This window comes from Cyprinodon tularosa, unplaced genomic scaffold, assembly GCF_016077235.1.
Source record: "Cyprinodon tularosa strain WSP-4 unplaced genomic scaffold, ASM1607723v1 ctg694, whole genome shotgun sequence".
Lineage (NCBI taxonomy): Eukaryota > Metazoa > Chordata > Actinopteri > Cyprinodontiformes > Cyprinodontidae > Cyprinodon > Cyprinodon tularosa.
In genome coordinates, this window is record NW_024039445.1 from 97980 (window position 1) to 115607 (window position 17628).

General features: G+C 39.1%; 1 protein-coding gene across 4 annotated transcripts in view; it reads left to right on the plus strand.

Annotated features, from left to right (window-relative positions):
* erfl1 (Ets2 repressor factor like 1) overlaps window positions 1–17628 on the plus strand; it is a 78348-nt gene that overhangs the window by 17899 nt on the left and 42821 nt on the right. The window contains exons 1-2 of one of the 4 annotated variants that reach the window (XM_038268144.1): window positions 3462–3733; window positions 6894–7035. The gene's annotated coding sequence lies outside the window, so the exon portion shown is untranslated. Of the gene's footprint in view, window positions 1–3461; window positions 3734–6893; window positions 7036–17628 lie in introns of those variants that run through there. The other 3 variants (XM_038268145.1, XM_038268142.1, XM_038268143.1) reach the window with 3 other exon arrangements.

Below are 17628 nucleotides of genomic sequence, written 5' to 3' on the forward strand. Positions count from 1 at the left end.
TTAAAAAATACTCTGGTAAAAGTGGAAGTACTGATTAAACTTCTTTACTCAAGTAAAAGTAACAAAGTACAGGCTTGCAAATTTACTTAAAGTATAAAAGTAAAAGTAGAAACCACTTTTTTCATGCCGTTGCCTACATTTTAAATGGATGTCTGCCAATAGGACTAGATCTCTGTTGTGTTCATTTTCAATCATCTCGTCGTCCATACTACTATGCTAACGCCACCAAGCTGCAATGATTTGCCGCGAATGAATACCGCCGAATCTGTCGATTCATCTTGTAGTGGTGCGTCAAATGCAACGTTGATTCCCATCCAATTAGATTGAATTTGGTATTGATGACGTGAAAAATAATAACGGTAACTCCATTGAAATGATTCAAAACTAAAGTAACCAGCCAATTTTTTAAAATGTAAGGAGTAGAAAGTACAGATATTTGTGTAAAAATGTAAGGAGTAGAAGTAAAAAGTCGCCATAAAAATAAGTAGTAAAGTAAAGTAAAAATATCAGAAAAATGTACTTGAGTACAGTAACGAAGTATTTGTACTTCGTTACTTCCCATCTCTGAGTAGGGCTTACTACACTGGTAGTGTGTGATTCATTATTGGTGATTTTATTTTGAATTTATACCAACGCAGACAGAACTGGCCTCATCTAAAGTCACTGAACTTCAGACAACTGTGACAACATGACCTTAGTTTAAAGCAGAGGATCAGGTGCTTTCTTTCATCAAATATTCCAGTCTAGCCCCAGGCCCTGATAACATACCTAGGCAGATGTACAAGGAGTGTGCAGGTCAGCTGGCTGGTGTCCTTACGGGTATTTTTTAACTCATTGCTGGATAAATCCATACTACCAGCATGCTTCAAGTCTGCCACCACCATTCTGGTCCCAAAAAAGTTTCAAGTCACCTCACTCAAAGACTACCAGCCTGTCGTACTGACTCCCATCAAGATGAAGTGCTCCGAAAGGCTGGTTCAAGAACACATAGTCTCCAGTCTGCCGCCAACATTCAACCCATTCCAGTTTGCCCACCAATGGAACCGCTCCACTGAGGACGCCATCTCTTCCGCTCTTCACCTGAGCCTGGCACACCTGGAGGGGAAGAACACCCACGTGCGGATGTTGTTCCTGGATTTCAGTTCAGCTTTCAACACCGTTATCCCAGAGGATCTGATAGGCAAACTGGAACAGCTGGGCTTCAATACACCCCTCTGCAACTGGGTAGACTTCCTCACATACAGACCTCAGTCAGTCCATGTCAGAAAGAACACCTCTGATGTCATCATCCTAAGGACAGGCTCTCCTCAGGGCTGCGTCCCAAGCCCCCTGCTGTTCACCCTGATGACACACGAGGTTCACAACCAATCACATCGTGAAATTTGCAGACGACACCATGTTGGTGGGCGTCATTGGGGACCACAATGACCAGGACTACAGAGATAAAGTGGAGCAACTTGTGGGCTGGTGCAAAAATAAGAGCCTGATCTTGAACATTAAGAAGATGAAGGAGCTCATCATCGACTTCAGGAAGAACCGTCTAACCACGCTCCACAGTAGAGGTGGTCAGCAGAACCAAATTCCTGGGGGTGTACATCACAGATAACCTCACCTGGACTGGAAACACCACCTCACTGGTCAAAAGAGCACAAAAGTGCTTGTATTTCCTGCGGAGGATGAAGAGAGCCCACCTGCCCCCACCCATCCTCACCACCTTCTACAGAAGCACCATAGAGAGTGTTCTGACCAGCTGTCTCACTGTGTGGTGTGGAGGTTGCAGCACCTCAGACTGGAAGAAGGTGAGAAGAGTGGTGAGAACAGCAGAGAAGATCATCGGGGCTCCTCTTCCCTCCATAATAGACATTTCATGCCAGCACTGCATGTCCCGTAACATTATAAATGACCCCTCAGACCCCCACCATGGACTGTTCTCCCTGCTGCCCACTAGAAAGATGCTTCGAAGCATCAGATTCAGGTCCATCAGATTCAGGTCCATCAGATTCCAAAACAGCAACTCCACTGACGACAATAGACACACTTTTAGTAATCTGTATAAGAGAAAAATTTTGAGAAAAAAAAACAAAATCGGTAAACTTCAGATTGCTTAATTTTTTTATGAAAAAAATGCAAAAAAGACCAAAACAACATAAAAGGTCCTGCAGAAAACTACCAGCACCTTTTCTGTTATTGATGGATTTTTTTATTTTCTTTTTGGTACGAGTTAGACTATCATGACTTTTCCTATCTCATAAAATCTCAAACATTCAAACATTTTTTCATCCCAAGCCTTAGAAGTTCACATCCAGTCTCCCCCCTATTCCAGTCCCTTTTTATCCTCCACCTCCCTCTATTGACCCCCTTGTCATAGAATCAAGCTTTCTGTACTCAAGGGAATTTCATTGATTTACTTCACTGATTATTAATTTACTCATAGAGAGCTAATTTGAATAATTAAAGTTTGTTAGAGGTGTTGCAGGGGGGTCACCATCAGCTAAGCCCATTGTCCCAAAGCCACTGCACTAATCTAACCCTTTCATGTTGTGTGAACTTGATATTCGTTTCCCCTCATACATTCATAAACACTTTTTCAAAGTTAATGAGCCACTCATAACGATAAAGATTGAGTTCTTTTTAAATGGTTGCCAAAAACTGTTTATCTTAGCTTACATTTATGCATTTTGTATTAACAGATTACATTTTACTGGATGCTGCAGCTAATCAATATACATGTCTACCATCTGAAAATACCTGCAATAGAAGCAGTCATGCTGGATTATAACTTTATATAAACCTTCAATATCGTGTCAGTTTATCATTTCATCTATAGGAGTAGATTTTCCAACATGTCCCCAGAAATGTTTTAATGCTCTTGGTCTCTTTGGCCAGCAGGGGGCATTAGGCGCTGCAAATGTCGCTTATGACTATAGCCGAATTTGCTTAGATGACTGACAGACGTCATGAGGCTGGTTAATAAAGTGTTGTTATGTGGATATTAGAGCAAATATTGCAGAAAAGTTATAGCCGATAAAAAAAAATAATAAAAACAAAACTTAAACGAGATAAACTCTGCAAATCTTAGTGATTGTTTTAGTTTTTTTCCTGGCAGCTTAGATTTAACTGACCAACTTTTTTTTTTTTTTTATGTAAAACGGTCCCAGGTTCAAAAATAGATCTTTTTTGCTTTACTATTATTTCATCCAGGGTTACATTTATTTGGGAGCGCACGCAGAGCCTCTCTGGTTGGACTCATCTTGTGGCAGCCGGGCAGAGAAAGCGCTCACAGTTGCAAACAGAGCCAGTACCATAACGCACTCCCAGCCCGCTCACAAACCTCAGATTTGAGACACAGGAGCGGAAACGGGTCGAATCCTACTTCAAATTCTCTTTCCTCTTGGCTTGTCGACCGGGGAAAACAAACCGACCTGAGGCGCGGCGAATGGGGATTCACTAATTAACTACTTACACACACACAGGAGAGAGAGGGATAGAGAGAGAGAGACAGACAGTGAGGGAGAGAGAGGGGGAGATGCACACCTCCTGTTCTCCCTCCTCACCCCCTCCTTCTCCTTGCCTCCCCGGGTTCAGGTTGGTAGTTGTGCTGCCTCTCCGGTCGCTGCCTCGGTGTGCCATTAGATTGGATGTGCTTGGATTGACTGTGCGCGCTTCAGCCAGAGAGAAGACCACTTTCTAAAAACAAAATAAAACAAAACAAAAAAGACAAAGAAATCTGAAGGTATGTTTTGCCATTAATCCTAATATATACATGTTTTTCTTTGTTGTCATTTTTTTTCTATTTTTACTTAAAAGAACAAGTTTGGGTCGCGCATTGGGGAACCTGCAAGTCTTCTCTAATGATCCAAAAGCGCTTATTCTCGCTATAGAATAACTTTACCTTGCTTTCCTGGTTACTGTTTCAAAGATGCAGTGTTTGATTGTGGGAACAAAAAAAAAGTTGCGCCTTGCATGACATGTTTTGTGTGTTTTGGTTTATTTTTTGTCTTTGTATTTTTTGGGAGAATTTGGAACCTTTCGCGCGCGCGCGCACCACTGAGATGTTGATCTTTAAAGTCTGCGCGCAGGTGGGAATAGTCTCCGCTGTCCGCGTTGGCCCGGATTAGCCTTTAAATGTCTCTATTTGTTAAGACGTATTGCTCTCACCTCCACGCGGCCGTATCAATCAGTCAATTAAACAGGCATTCACGCGGCGAGCTGCACGAGACCCTTTTAGCCGGCGCACATCTCTCCCTCCCTCTCTCCCCCTCTGCTTCACATTAATGAGCGCTGCCCATTTGGCTCACGAAGGGAGTTTGTGGGAGAGTTTGGATATTTATGAGGCATATGCTTTGCTTAGAATGTAATTAATTAAACTAATATATTTTTCATTTAATTTTTTTAAATTTAATTTCAAGTTCAACTGCCATCCACGAATAAACCTTATTTAATTAAAGGTCTTCAGTATATTTTTTTGAAGTTTCTTCGCCCAGATTTCTTAACACTTAATACTGCAAGCAGAAAATAAATCGACTTGATGGGAGCGTTTTTCTTTCCGTGATCACAGGTCACAGTGCGTCCTCTGCAAAGATAGAGGCTTAAGTTTGCTCCAGCTCAAGTGAAGCCGGGGATTTTTGTTGTGCGTATCCTATGTGTTGGTGCTGGTATCCAGGCTCGCCTGGGAGTTTGTTACAGATGTGGGCACGTCGATAACACTTCGCAGTCAAGCTTTAAAAACATATTTGGAATAATCTTTATTTGATTTTGGCAGGGTTCATGTTTTTTATTTACTATTATTTATTTATTTCTATCTCTTTTTAAGGTGTCCCCCCCCCTCCCGCTCTCCAACTTTTGATGCATATTTATGCGCGCCATGGGTGTACTCCCATCAATTATTTGTGCCGGTATATTTCCAGATAAACAGTGTTTGTAAATCGATACATGCATGTAACTATTGCAGATTAAGAGATCGATCAATGGATCTACTCGAAGTCCAGAAGACCAGCCAATCCTTGTTTGTGCGTGTGTGTGCTTTTATTATTCACTGCTGACTTCAAGAAACATCAGCCATGTAAAAATGAAAATCTAGCGCGTGCATAACTTAACTTAAGACAAGATGAAATAGAAAGGTAAATTAATTTAAGTAATTTGCACCTGATTCAAGCAAAATTATTTTTATTATTTACATTTTTATTTACAACATTTATAATTAAAGCTTTCCAAAATAAAAATAAAAACATTTAAAACCTCTTCTATTACATTATCTATGTTTCTTCTGATTCAATTTTCATGATTTACATATTTGTGCCATTTTTTCAATTGTAGACACTTGTTTTTCAACCATCAAACTGGATTTCCTGCTCTTGTTACCGTGTCCAATCTCAGGCCAACGTGTTGAGCCTCCTCTCGCCGGGTTGTTCGCGAAGTTTTTTGCAGTTTCATTGGATCTTTTGCTTTTTTTTTTTTTGCCTTTTTTTTTGTCTTTTTTTTCTGTTAATTGGATTTCGGGGAAAAAACAAACAAAGCTGCACAAGACATTATTTACCTCTGCAGGGTCGGAGTTGGACTCATCCGACCCTACACAATAATTTGACATCCGACAATTTTTAACCAAAAGGTTTGCTTCAATAAATACATAAGAATATAATCTGAAAAGATGAAAATAAATGATAGACTTAATTATTATTTTCTTTATTATTATTATTATTATTACTATGCTACAAATTTCGTTAGTAATTGTTATCAATTATAATTATTTTTATTTTGATAAACACATTTCGTTAGGACTAATTAAAGCTAATTTCGTTAACAGCTATATTGATATTAATAGTAAATAATAATAATTATTAGGATCTATTTAAATATAGCTGGTCGGATTAAGATTATTAACACGGGTTATTTCTTCGTTTAAACGTTATTTTATTCACATATTTAACTCAGTGACATCGGTTTGTTTTTTTATGCCCCCCATTAGTGATTTTTATTTTTCCACTTTATAGTTTTCTATAATTTTCTTCGTCGGTCTTAATCACTTTGGCAATGCACAAAATATAAGCCCTCGTATTTTAGCTCTTCTTTTGGTGTTTGATAATTAAAGTTCATTGTTTTCCTTAATATCGGCCTATAGGATGGGGATTCCAGGTCACATATGTTACTTTACTAATAATATTTCTTAGATTTTTGGTAAAGCTTTTACAGTTTGAAGATTTTCCGTTTGGATGAGTGAGAAATCACTTCCATGGAGCGTTTCTTTCTTTTCTTTTCTTTTCTTTTCTTTCTTTCTTTCTTTCTTTCTTTCTTTAAAAAACGTTCTCTTTCTTAAAGTGCTGTCATCCTTAAAGCCATTTCATATGATCAAAGTGCGGTTAATGCGCTCAATATTCTTTGCAGCAACTTTTTCATCTGCAGACTGCGGATCCTCCCGCCGCGCTGCAGTCAGGTCTCCGCTCTCTGCACATTATTCTGATTACATCAACGCAAACAGATAACTTTATTTATTTCTTAATACAACCTTAATATCCGTCCTTCAGAACCAACGTTTTGATTTCTGTTTGCAGATAAGTAAATGTATGATCAAAAAGGCAGGGAGCAGTGGTGATTATTCCAAGTTTTCTGGCATGTGTCCTTCCTCCATGGAACAGCCCTTTACTGTATGACAGTGAGGAGTCAATAAGGTGATTGATCTGTGGTCTGTGAGGCAGAAATGTTCCTACGGGGAAACATCAGAACAAGTTTTTTAGGATTGCCTCCACCCTGCTTGACCAAAGCGACGCATCCCTTCTTTTATCATTTTTATCAAATGATCCAAACACGAATTCCTGATGATAATAATAATAAAACTTATTCATTTGTATTGATACTTAAGGAGCCATGAAGGTGATCATTATTTCGCCCATTTTTAGGTTTCGGTGAAGTATTCGTGCAGATTAACAGCGGCACTCCTCCAGCATCTGCCTCTTCTACCCGGATCAGAGCAGACCGGGAGACGGTGATCAGGCTTCGGCCTCAGGTGCATCTCTGAGGCGGGGCGACGCGAAGGTCCAGGTGGGTAAAACCTTCTGCATTCTAACAAACTCTCAGTTTTATTGCACATTCTTCAAATTTTTTGAAATATTGATATCAATTATCTACATATAATCTCTCAGGTTAATTACATTAGTTTTTCAATTACGATTGTTAAATTAACATGTAGGCCTTCCGTACAACTCACCAAAGAAAAAGGTTTTTCCTTCAAGCATACCATGAGTAATATAACTACCTATTGTTGGATAAAATACATAATAAAGAACTATAAATGTTCTATCACTTTGTAAATCTGTATGATGATTCAATTTCTTCAATATCAATGAACTGGGGAGGTTGTGCGCCTGTTTTTCTTTCTCCTTGTTGTCTTGTTGCTTTTTTTATTGTCAAAATCTGCAAAAATCGTTTCCAGTGTTGACTACTGTGAATTTTTTTTTATTCTTAACATAACAGAGACGTACAGATCTTTGTTACTATCAGTCAGTTTAACATTGACTCATAACAATTATCCGACAAGCTTCTGTATTTTAGTTTTATAAGAAAAGTTATTACCCAAAAAGAAAATCTATACTGCAAAACTCTAATAAAAGTTGTTTTATTGTAAAATTGACCAAAGATATTGATATAATGATATATAGCGAAAGCTGCTATAAATAATCTCTACAATTTAGTTTAAATTTAACAGAACTATGTCAGAGATCTGCAAAAAATAGATACATCTGTTTAATGTAATATATATATATATATATATTAGTTATAAATAAAAACGTTTTATAATATGAATAAGACAAAATGTGTGAAAGTGATTCTTTGATATTTTAGTTTCTGGTTTCTAGTAAGTCTTTTGTTGTTTGTTTAATGTAGAGATTCAGTTTTAATTCTGTAGGTCTTTTAAAACCTTACACCGGTTTTCTGCTGTCAACCATCAAATTATTCAAAGTCTTATCAATACAAAGGCTATACTATAAAAATTGTTTTCTATTTCTACAATAGCTTTTCTTTAAAAACATTAAAAAAAAAGTAAACTGTCAGCACATAATGAAAGATATCCCAAGCAACATGTTCAGACCAAATTCCAGATTTTCCACAAGCCAACCAACGCTCAGACATCTCCCAATGCTCCTTTTTGCCTCCCCCATCCCTTCCTGTCTGATATTAGCCCTCTAGCGCGCCTTAAAATGTTTCATTATTCAAGATTCAGTTCTGTTTGCCAATGTATACACGTGTGTACCTGTTACATCCAAAGCCTATAGGGCAACTGAAGGACTCCTCTGTATCTTTTCTACCATCTTCTCACCTCCTCCCCTCTTCTGTCATCCCTCACTATACCACACCTGGTAACTACAAACTTGTACACAATAATAACAGCCACATGTACCTATCTATCTCTGTATCTAGCCTGTCGGCAGTTAGTGGAGTGGCTGAGAGACTTGCAGGCGTGAAAGGTCAGTTAATCAATGGCTCACAATTTGACAAATCCCAGCGACTCTTATCATCCTCACGGGCGTTTAGGGGCCGAAAGGAGGACCACCGAGATAAATGCTTAATCCTTGTAGCTCAGAGAGAAGGAGCGAAAGAGGACAAGCTGGTAAGCAGATGGGCATGCAGAGAGGTTTTGAGCACTGGGGAGGGAAGGAGGAGGATGTTTGGAGGAGTAGCTGAGCAAAGACACGTAAAAGAAGTGAAGGACGAGATGTAAAAGTGACTCTATTGCACAACTGGAAGGTGAACAAATGCGGCTGCATTTTGAAGATGTCAGCTTACTGCTTTCGTCTGTCACGTTCAAAAGAAGCACACGACTTTACGGCTCTCAGATCACTCGGTTTGCCTGGGGCTGGACAGGCCATGCACATGCCTTCTAGGCTGACGTACAAATCCTGCTTCAGTCTTAGTTATGGCTTTGACACCATGTGTAAAGTTGAGAAAAACCTCAGGAAAACAAAGGTGTATGAGTGCCTGAATTCTCTCGTGGCATGTTAGCCCGCCTGCAGCAGTGTGCAACCAAGAGGAAAATGAGCTTTTGTCCACAAGGCTGGCCCTTTTCTTCCCTCGATTTTTCAAGCTGCAGGGGTTTGGAAGGTGGCAAACTCTCTGTGCCCCATACCCTTAACAAAGATCACCCCAGTGTGACATCGGATCAGTTGGTTTTTTTTGCCACTAAATTGTTTGTGCTTTTTTAACCTCTTCTTGCAGTTTCTTCAGTTCTAATCTGAACATAGATAAATGCTTATGTCTTAGACACTGAGTAGAGCCCACGTGAGCCTACTTTTAAATGTGCCTAGAAATAATAAGGAAAAAACATTTTTATCAATAAATTCCAACCTTGTGATTTTAAGGAAACTTGCACACATGATTGTTGCTTTACAATTATGCCAAATAAACTATTCATAGTTTATTGTTAAAATAGGTTAGCTTATTCATTTATATCCGCTGCTTTTTCCTATGTTTGAATCTCATTTTGTGTATTGTCTTAATGCAAAGCAATCAAAAAACACATGAAAACTGTATTCAGTTCTATGCACAATTCATATTTAAATATTATAAGTACTTTATTACCTATAATCCAATTTAATGAGTCAGAAAAATATCATTTTCTCCAGAATGTGTATATTGCTATTTATTTGATAAAAATCTAGCCTTGAATCAGGGCTCCAAAATCTAATTTGGTGTGGGGCCCCTATACCAGCTTGATCCAGCTTTCCTCAAACAAAAGGCTTGTCATCTTGTTGTCTTTTCAACACAATTTATCTAGGAGACTTGATTTTGCATTACTGCATTGAGATTTTGTCTGAGCTCTTTTTCTAGAAGAGAATCTGGCACACCTTGAGTGTCCTTTATCACCATCTCAATACAAATCCAATCTAGTTCAATTGAGATTATTTGAATTGGCATGACAGCAGATCTCTAGTATTGCCAAACCACTTAGGAGGCAATGACAGGACCGCATCGATGCATACTAACACATACACAACACCCAACCTCGTAGTGAATCTAAGACACGGTCACAGATGAAGCAGCGGCTGGGTAACAAGACCAGGCAAAGAATTTCGGGGGGAAAATTCACCTGAACAGTGGAATAAAAAGATGATTGAGGAATATTGAATGGATCTGAAGAAAAGAGAAGAGAAATGATGAAGGGAAGCAGATGGTTAGCCATGTCAAAGAATGAGAAAGATTGGAGAAAGTAGGTGAAAAAATAGAATGAGGCTCCAGTGCTGCAGAAAGGTTTTTTTTAAGGGATTGCAAGTGGTCCACTTAGAACTTTGTAGTGCCATAACAAAAACAAAAACATGCATGGATTTTATCACCTTATTCTGGTATAGAGTTACATACAAAACACCATACATGTTACATAGCTTAAAATAATTAAATTAAACTTGTAGATATGTCAGTCTGGAGGGGAAAGGGATTTAGGGTGGCAGTGAGGTAGCAGACATTTTTGATGGCACTACTAGAAAGAGGTCAAAAAAACCAGAGACACTAAAGACAGAAACAGAAGAGCAGAAAAGATAAAGCGGGGCAGGTTCTAGTGGAGGATAAAATGTATAATAGTGATGAACGAGAAAAGAGAAAAGGAAGAGATTTACTAGAAGAGAGATTAAGTCAAGTTGTCCCCGGTCAGTCATTAATCCGATTTAAGTGCAATTAAGGTGAGACTGATTCCTTCCTAGGGAGAAAGAAATAGATGGAGAGGCTGTAAAGAGGGATACGAGAGTGGGGAGGGGCGGTGGGCTGGTAGACGGGAAACGTAGACGAGGATGGAGTGATTGAAAGAGAAAAGTGGGAAAATGAAAACAGGTGCCTGAACTCAGAGAGGCTTTAATGTTGGCAAATTAGAGGCTGCGTGATGTACAACAGACTCCTGCAGGGAAAAAAAGTATCTGTGCATTCAATTAGAAGTGCCATATTTGGAAAATGTATATATTTAATGAACTCTCGCTCAGTTCATTTATTATAGGGCAAGTGATACTGTTACTGTAGTTATCATAGGTTAACCAAAGGTTTGAGCTTATCCTAAGCAGTTTAATGACCATACTTTATCATACTGCTACAAAACACACTCTTCTATGTCGAAGTTTTTATAGAAAGATGTAGACTAGTTTGCTCTCTTGGGAACAACTGAGATCCTAGAAGTGGAAGCCTTATTTTCTATGGTTGTATGTTAGAAATATATCCAGGTTGGTCTTTTTTAACATCGAGTGTGACTTCAGCAGATAACAGAAAGGATGAACATGTAACAAAGTTACTGTAATTTGAGAATCAAGGTAAAGATTGTCTGTATATCAGGATCTCAAGCTTAATATTTTATTATATAATTATATTGGGGAGTAATGACGTAAAACTGAGGTATTTTTAGCAATTTTATTCAAGAACGGTGAATCGGGAAATCATTTGTTATGACCTGTATAGAGGTGGCCAGATCACTGCATGATCCTCTTCAGACTCAAAGCAGCCAACACACACCAAGTGGAACATTTAATAATGTTATATAATTAAAAAGAATTTTGATTAAGATGTTACAAATTGAGCATATTGCTTCAGAGTGAGCTATAATGCCAAAAACAAAAAAAGTAATCTATATGAATATTAATCGAAACTAATTAAAAGTGAATAAACCAAATGACAAAAACTTATTCCCCTAATTAAGAAAAACATGTGAAACGAAGCAAACCTAAACGGCAGCTCACTCCAACAAACTCCAAAATCTTAAATGGTGTTAACAAACAGACAGTGTGGCCGGTTGAGATGAGCTGAGGATGGACGGCAGGAAGTCCGGCCAGTAGGTTTTATATCCGTCCCCTCTGGGAGGTCATCAATTGGACATCTCTGTAGTCTACTAGGAACCACTCAGAGGCAGGCACCTGCACACTCATATTTGCATAAATAAGTTGACGGCCCCAGCCCTTAACACATTTAAAAGTTGATATTGGACTCCTGATTACTGGGGTTCCAGATCCAGGTCTATAGCCTGTAGGGAATACACATAGAGACTGCTGTTTAATTTTTCTAATGTTGACTGGTAATGTGTTATCCTAAAGACAGATAAAAATGTAAACTTTTTTATTCTGAATTGCTAAAAAAATGCATATTTCTACCCACTCAATGGTGTTTCAAATAACCGTTGGGATGCCTCCTAGTATGAGTAATCAATAATTAGTGATTGCAAGATGGCCGAAAGGAAATATTGTAGATGGTATTGTAGATAATGGTTTAAATAAATGTGTATAAAATTGTCCAGAAGTGCTGTGATCAGTCTTATCTGTCACTTTTAAGCAATAACAAAGAATATTATGCTGCTTTAAAGTAGCTAACTAGGCTGCTGTTTGTAAGGTTGGTCATATAAGTGTAGACTGAAGCAGCAAAGATTAGCTTGAACTTATAGTGTTTGTTTCCTATCGCTTAAGGAGTCGATACAGAGAGGTCTCAGAAGAGCTTAGCAAAGTGAGACAAAGGGAATACATCTTCTTTGAATAGAAATGTAAAGAAAGTAATGAGTGGTATCCCTCCTCCTCCTCTGTTTGGAACAAACAGTTTATTCCAGATGTGTATCAGGGGGTCTGGAGGTCGACAGAGGGGTCCCTCCGCCGCTGTAGCATTTCTGTGTCCATTGAGAGATGGTGGTCCCGATAGCTCGGCCCATCTGACACGTACACAGCGGTACATAAATCAAACGCACGCTCGTTCCATTTATCTCCCCAAGAATACGCCGATAGCAACCAACTCTGCATAGAGTCAGCTTGAGTCGGGTCTCGTTAAGTAGGGAAAGTAATGCTTAGCTGAAAAGGGTTTGTAGAGTCCCGTGTGGCTGCCATCTCTATTGTTTGGGGTATCTTCCACTGTTTGTGCCTCTTTTGTTTGATGGTCTGCAGCTTTCTCTCAACCAAGAGCATAATTGCTGCCCCCACATACAACTGCATGTTATTACAAAGCTTGTTAGGCCAAAGAATGGAGCAAATTGATACCTTGGGTCATAGATTTTTTTTTTGTAACATTTTCAACTTCTAAATGGAAATGGCTTTACAGGGTTTTGATTGACATGCATGCCCCCCTTTTGAAGCGTATTACCATGGTCTGACAAGATGCTTTTAAATCTACATCGTTTTTGTTGTATCAGTTGTTTTTTTTTGGATACTCTGTAAGAGATTCTCTCTCATTTCTTCTCTGGCACATCATCATGAGTCTCAGATTGAGAGGCCATTTGGCTGCTGTTGACATGAGGGAGCCGCTATTGACAGAGCCCTGCCGGGGAGGCGTGTATCCGGCCCCATGTCCAAAGCGTTTGTGGCGTTTTAATACACTGTAGCAGAGGTCCTCACAGCCTTCGCCCTGCATGCTGCTGCCATAGGGATCAATATGCACTGGGTTAGGAACAAATGGACCATCTGATGCACACTCAGAAGGGGGGTGAGGGGGCTAGAGAAAACGAGTGGGAGAGAAAGAACCAGTGGGCCGTGTGGGGGTAACAAGAGGTTTAAAAGGAAAAAGATAGGACCAGACTTGAAAAATGGGGAGATGGGGAGACCAAAAGCAGAAAAAAAAGGAGAAAAAAAGGGGAAATGATTAGAGGGATGGTGGAGGCAGAGAGCCGGTCTTCTCAAAGATAGATAGCAGGGGAGAAAAGTCATCAGTGGTTGAAAGAGATGTTCAGCTGGGAGAGAAAACAGATTGGAGTGAACGGGGATAGACGCTGAAAAAGAGGAAGACTCCAGACACCAGGGAGGATACACACAGGAAAGGAAAAAAGACATAAGGGAAGAGTGGGAGATAGAAACAGAGAGGGGGGTAGAAGAAAGGGAAAACAGAGAGAGAAGGGGGGGTGAGAGAGGGATGAGGAGGAAAGGAGAAGAAGGGGGGTAAAATTTCCATCAGGTTTTCAATTGGAGCAGATCAATAGTGTATTAGAGCTCACCTTGACCCCGTCCCCCCCCTCCACATACACTTCTCTCTGGACAGACACACAGGCCAAGCTACTCTCCCTCACAGCAGGGGACGGAGAGGGGGAGAGATTGCATTACGGCCTCTCCTTCGTGGACCAAAGTGGCAGAAAATGGCACAATAAAAGCGAGAGCGGGCAGAAAGAGAAAGGAGAAAAACTAAGTTGCAGCGGGCAGAAACAGAGAAAGTGGGGGACGAAAAGTGAGAGTGAGCAGAACAAGAAAGCAGCGGGTGTTGTCGCACTTGTTTGGATGGACCTTTCTGCTAGGGAAGATACTTGTTGTTGTTGGGCGCCTCGTTGTGTGCATGACTTGAGTGAGTTTGTGTCACTAAAGTGCTTAAAAAGACAGATTGGAGCTGATGCTGTCCACACAAAACGCGATGATGCACACAGATTAAATGTTTAGTCCTGACAGAATCCAAGAGACTGGTTAACCGTCACCATGCTGGGTTTGTTGTTTGTTTCAGACTTATTTTTTGTCATTTACTGGCTTTTTGGAACTGCAAAACTGTTCACAAACAAAAAACCTTGCTGCATGTATTCCCCTATACATAATTTACACTACATGTTCAGTTGTTAGAAAAAAAAACCCACTATAAATTGGTTGATTCTAATGTTTAAAAAGATATTTTACAATTTGCACAAATTTGAAATAATATCCAAGCTTTCATTAGTGTTTTTAGTTATAAACGTTGCATTTCTTTGCCTCCTTTAACAACTGTTAGTTGCAGTAATGTTGCAGTTTAAACGTATTTTAGATTAAATGAAAAAAATATCCACTGGTAGCTTGGTAATGCAGAAAAGATCACAATGCTAACACTGAGGCCACTGCTGGATGCATAAATATAAAACAAAGAAAGATAATGAGCCCTGCCGGGGCTAAACAGTTGGTATTTTTAGCCGATTTAGTTTCAGTGAAAATATCATCCTTTTGTTGTGTACTAATGATCCTGAAATAACGTAAAGGGGTTGTATTTGATGTATTAAATATAACATTCTTAATTAAAACACTCTGTTTTGGATTAATAATATCCCTCTTTAGGGCATTTTGTTTCAAAGCTAGGGTAGGCTACCATTTTCAGACATATCAAAGATTCTTTAGCGTTGGCGCTGACCTCCTCCCATGCTATGCAAACTGCAAAGGGGCATCAGTACTGCAGTATTTTGCACCGACACATTTATATCCTACCACGACCCTGCAGGATGTCAAATGTTTGATAATGAGAGTAAGACTAATGACGTTGTATACTTCCTAATTAATTAAGCTAGTAGAGGTACATTTTAGCCCCAAAACAACAGAACACTATAAAATAGTCCCCTTTAATACTAATAAACACTATTCTGAACCAGACTGCATTGTATTTCTTTCAAAGTGACAGAACTTAATGTGCCAAAATTAACTTTGTATAGGAGCAAAGCTTGCATAGGATCACAAAAAATGTAAACATTAAAGACTAAAACTAAGTGAAATTCTGATAGTGATGACTGATGTCTCTTGAAGTGTCATCAGCACATTTTTGTTATTAATTCATCAAACTTATACCATGAGCGTTTACGAATATACCGGATATAATATATCCTCAATCATAAAAGGTTGACGAACCTTAACACTTATAAATGGCAGTGAATCGCACAAAAATTTGGTAAACAATTGGAAAATCAACTCGATTAAATGTAACGTTTTAATCATTTCTAGACCGGACCATAGGGGAAAGAATTACAGATAGCCTCGAGTTAGTTATTTACAAGGAATCCAGAAAAGTTTAACTGCTCTACATAGTAATGCTTGAAATATCTACATGCAAACTTAGCAAATATGTTACAGCACTAGGTTACCAACACACTAGATGTCTAATCACAATAGCAATAGATTGCCTCACAGCCTTCAGATTTCCAATGTAAAACAACAGCTCTTAGAATCTGAAGCTTGCTATGAACTCAGCAAGAACCAAAAAATGTGTTCTTGTTCTTGAGAAGAACAAGAACTTTGCCCTCATGTGTTAATATTGCAGCTCAGCTGCCATCCCACTATAACACACATTGTAGGACCATGGAGAACGGACAGGAGAGGAGGTCACGGAGATTGAGCAGCACATGTGAGGCAGAGAGCCTGGCTGAATGTAAGGGAGGAGACAGAAAAGGACTCACGATGTGTTCTGGTGCAATTCGGAAAGACAGGAAACACCAGGGAATCAGGAAGGTAAAGGGTTGGGATGGCCCCACTAAGATTATTTATATAGTAAACAGTGTAAGTGAGCAGAAGTGGCATGCCCAACTGCCTTAACCACCAGACTTGAACTGTACATGTACAGTGTTAAGTTCGACAGATATCAGAGGAATCTTCCCCCCTTTACCGTCGAATAACAATATAGCACTCTGACACGCAGCAAAAAAAACCCTCCTGCCCAGACATTCTGTTGGGAATAAGCCCCCCCCCCCTAAAGAACACCAAGAAAACACAGTGACGTCACTGGCTTTGGGAGCGAGAACAAATGTCTTGGTTCTCTTGGAGTATGTAGCAGCCTTAGTTTTGATGCCAGGCTCACACTGAATATGGTTCAGCCGTTGGCGGCTGGGTGTGCAGCTACAGAGGCCGTGTACATTAGCTTAACAAAGTGATTGGCCAAGTGCTGCAAGGTTGTTGTGTCAACCTCCTAAATTTAACAAGCCAAAGAGGAAAAATCCAGCAACAGAGAGAAAAAAGTCTTGCTGAATATCACAATAAAATCAATCCACCAACTAATGTTAACTTGATTAGCGAAAAAACAAAATGGCAAAACAGAAACAAGAGAAAACAGAGAAACTATCTATATTAATCAGTTATCTATAACTTTTTTTTCTGTCTCACTTTTACCATAATTAAACAGCCCAGAGTTTACTATCACTGAGTGTAGAGTCCCTATCCCAATGATGCAGTGCACTGTTTGTTAGCTTTTAAAAACAAAGCTTCTACACGTCTCTTATACTGAAATTAAAAAGATCGATTTTCATGTTTAGAAAGCTGCAGAAATTAGCATTTTAGAAAATATTTCAGTAAGGTCACAACAAGTCACTATTGTAAAAGTTTGTAAGGTAAGTGACTCCAGGCTCTGTTGAAGCAGACAAGCTGACTAATTAACCAGCTAATAAACTAATTAATTCAGCTTGTCTTTGGTTAAGAGCAGAAAAACAAAGAGGGCTGATATGCTGCAAGCATATAAAAATACTACTAAATTCAGCAACTGTTTAACATTTTAACAATATTAACTCTTCTTTTATCCACTTTAACAATAGTTCTTTTACTGTTTCAAATGAAAACAACAAGATCACAACATACATGTTGCATCTTTTACTAAAAAAGTTATACTCTGAATCTTATTTATACTTACTTTCAAATGTACAATTCAATTCAATTCGGTTTATTTATATAGCGCCAAATTCACAACACATGTCATCTCAAGGCACTTTACAGATCATTAAGTCAAAGTTTTCTATCTAAGGAAAACCAGTTGATTGCATTGACTCGCTGACTCAAATACAATCCCTCACACTAAGCATGCTTGTAGCGACAGTTGAGAGGAAAAACTCCCTTTTAACAGGAAGAAACCTCCAGCAGAACCAGGCTCAGTGTGAGCGGCCATCTGCTGAGGCCGACTGGGGTTCAAGGAGACAGAAACAGACATCAATATTAGCTGCTA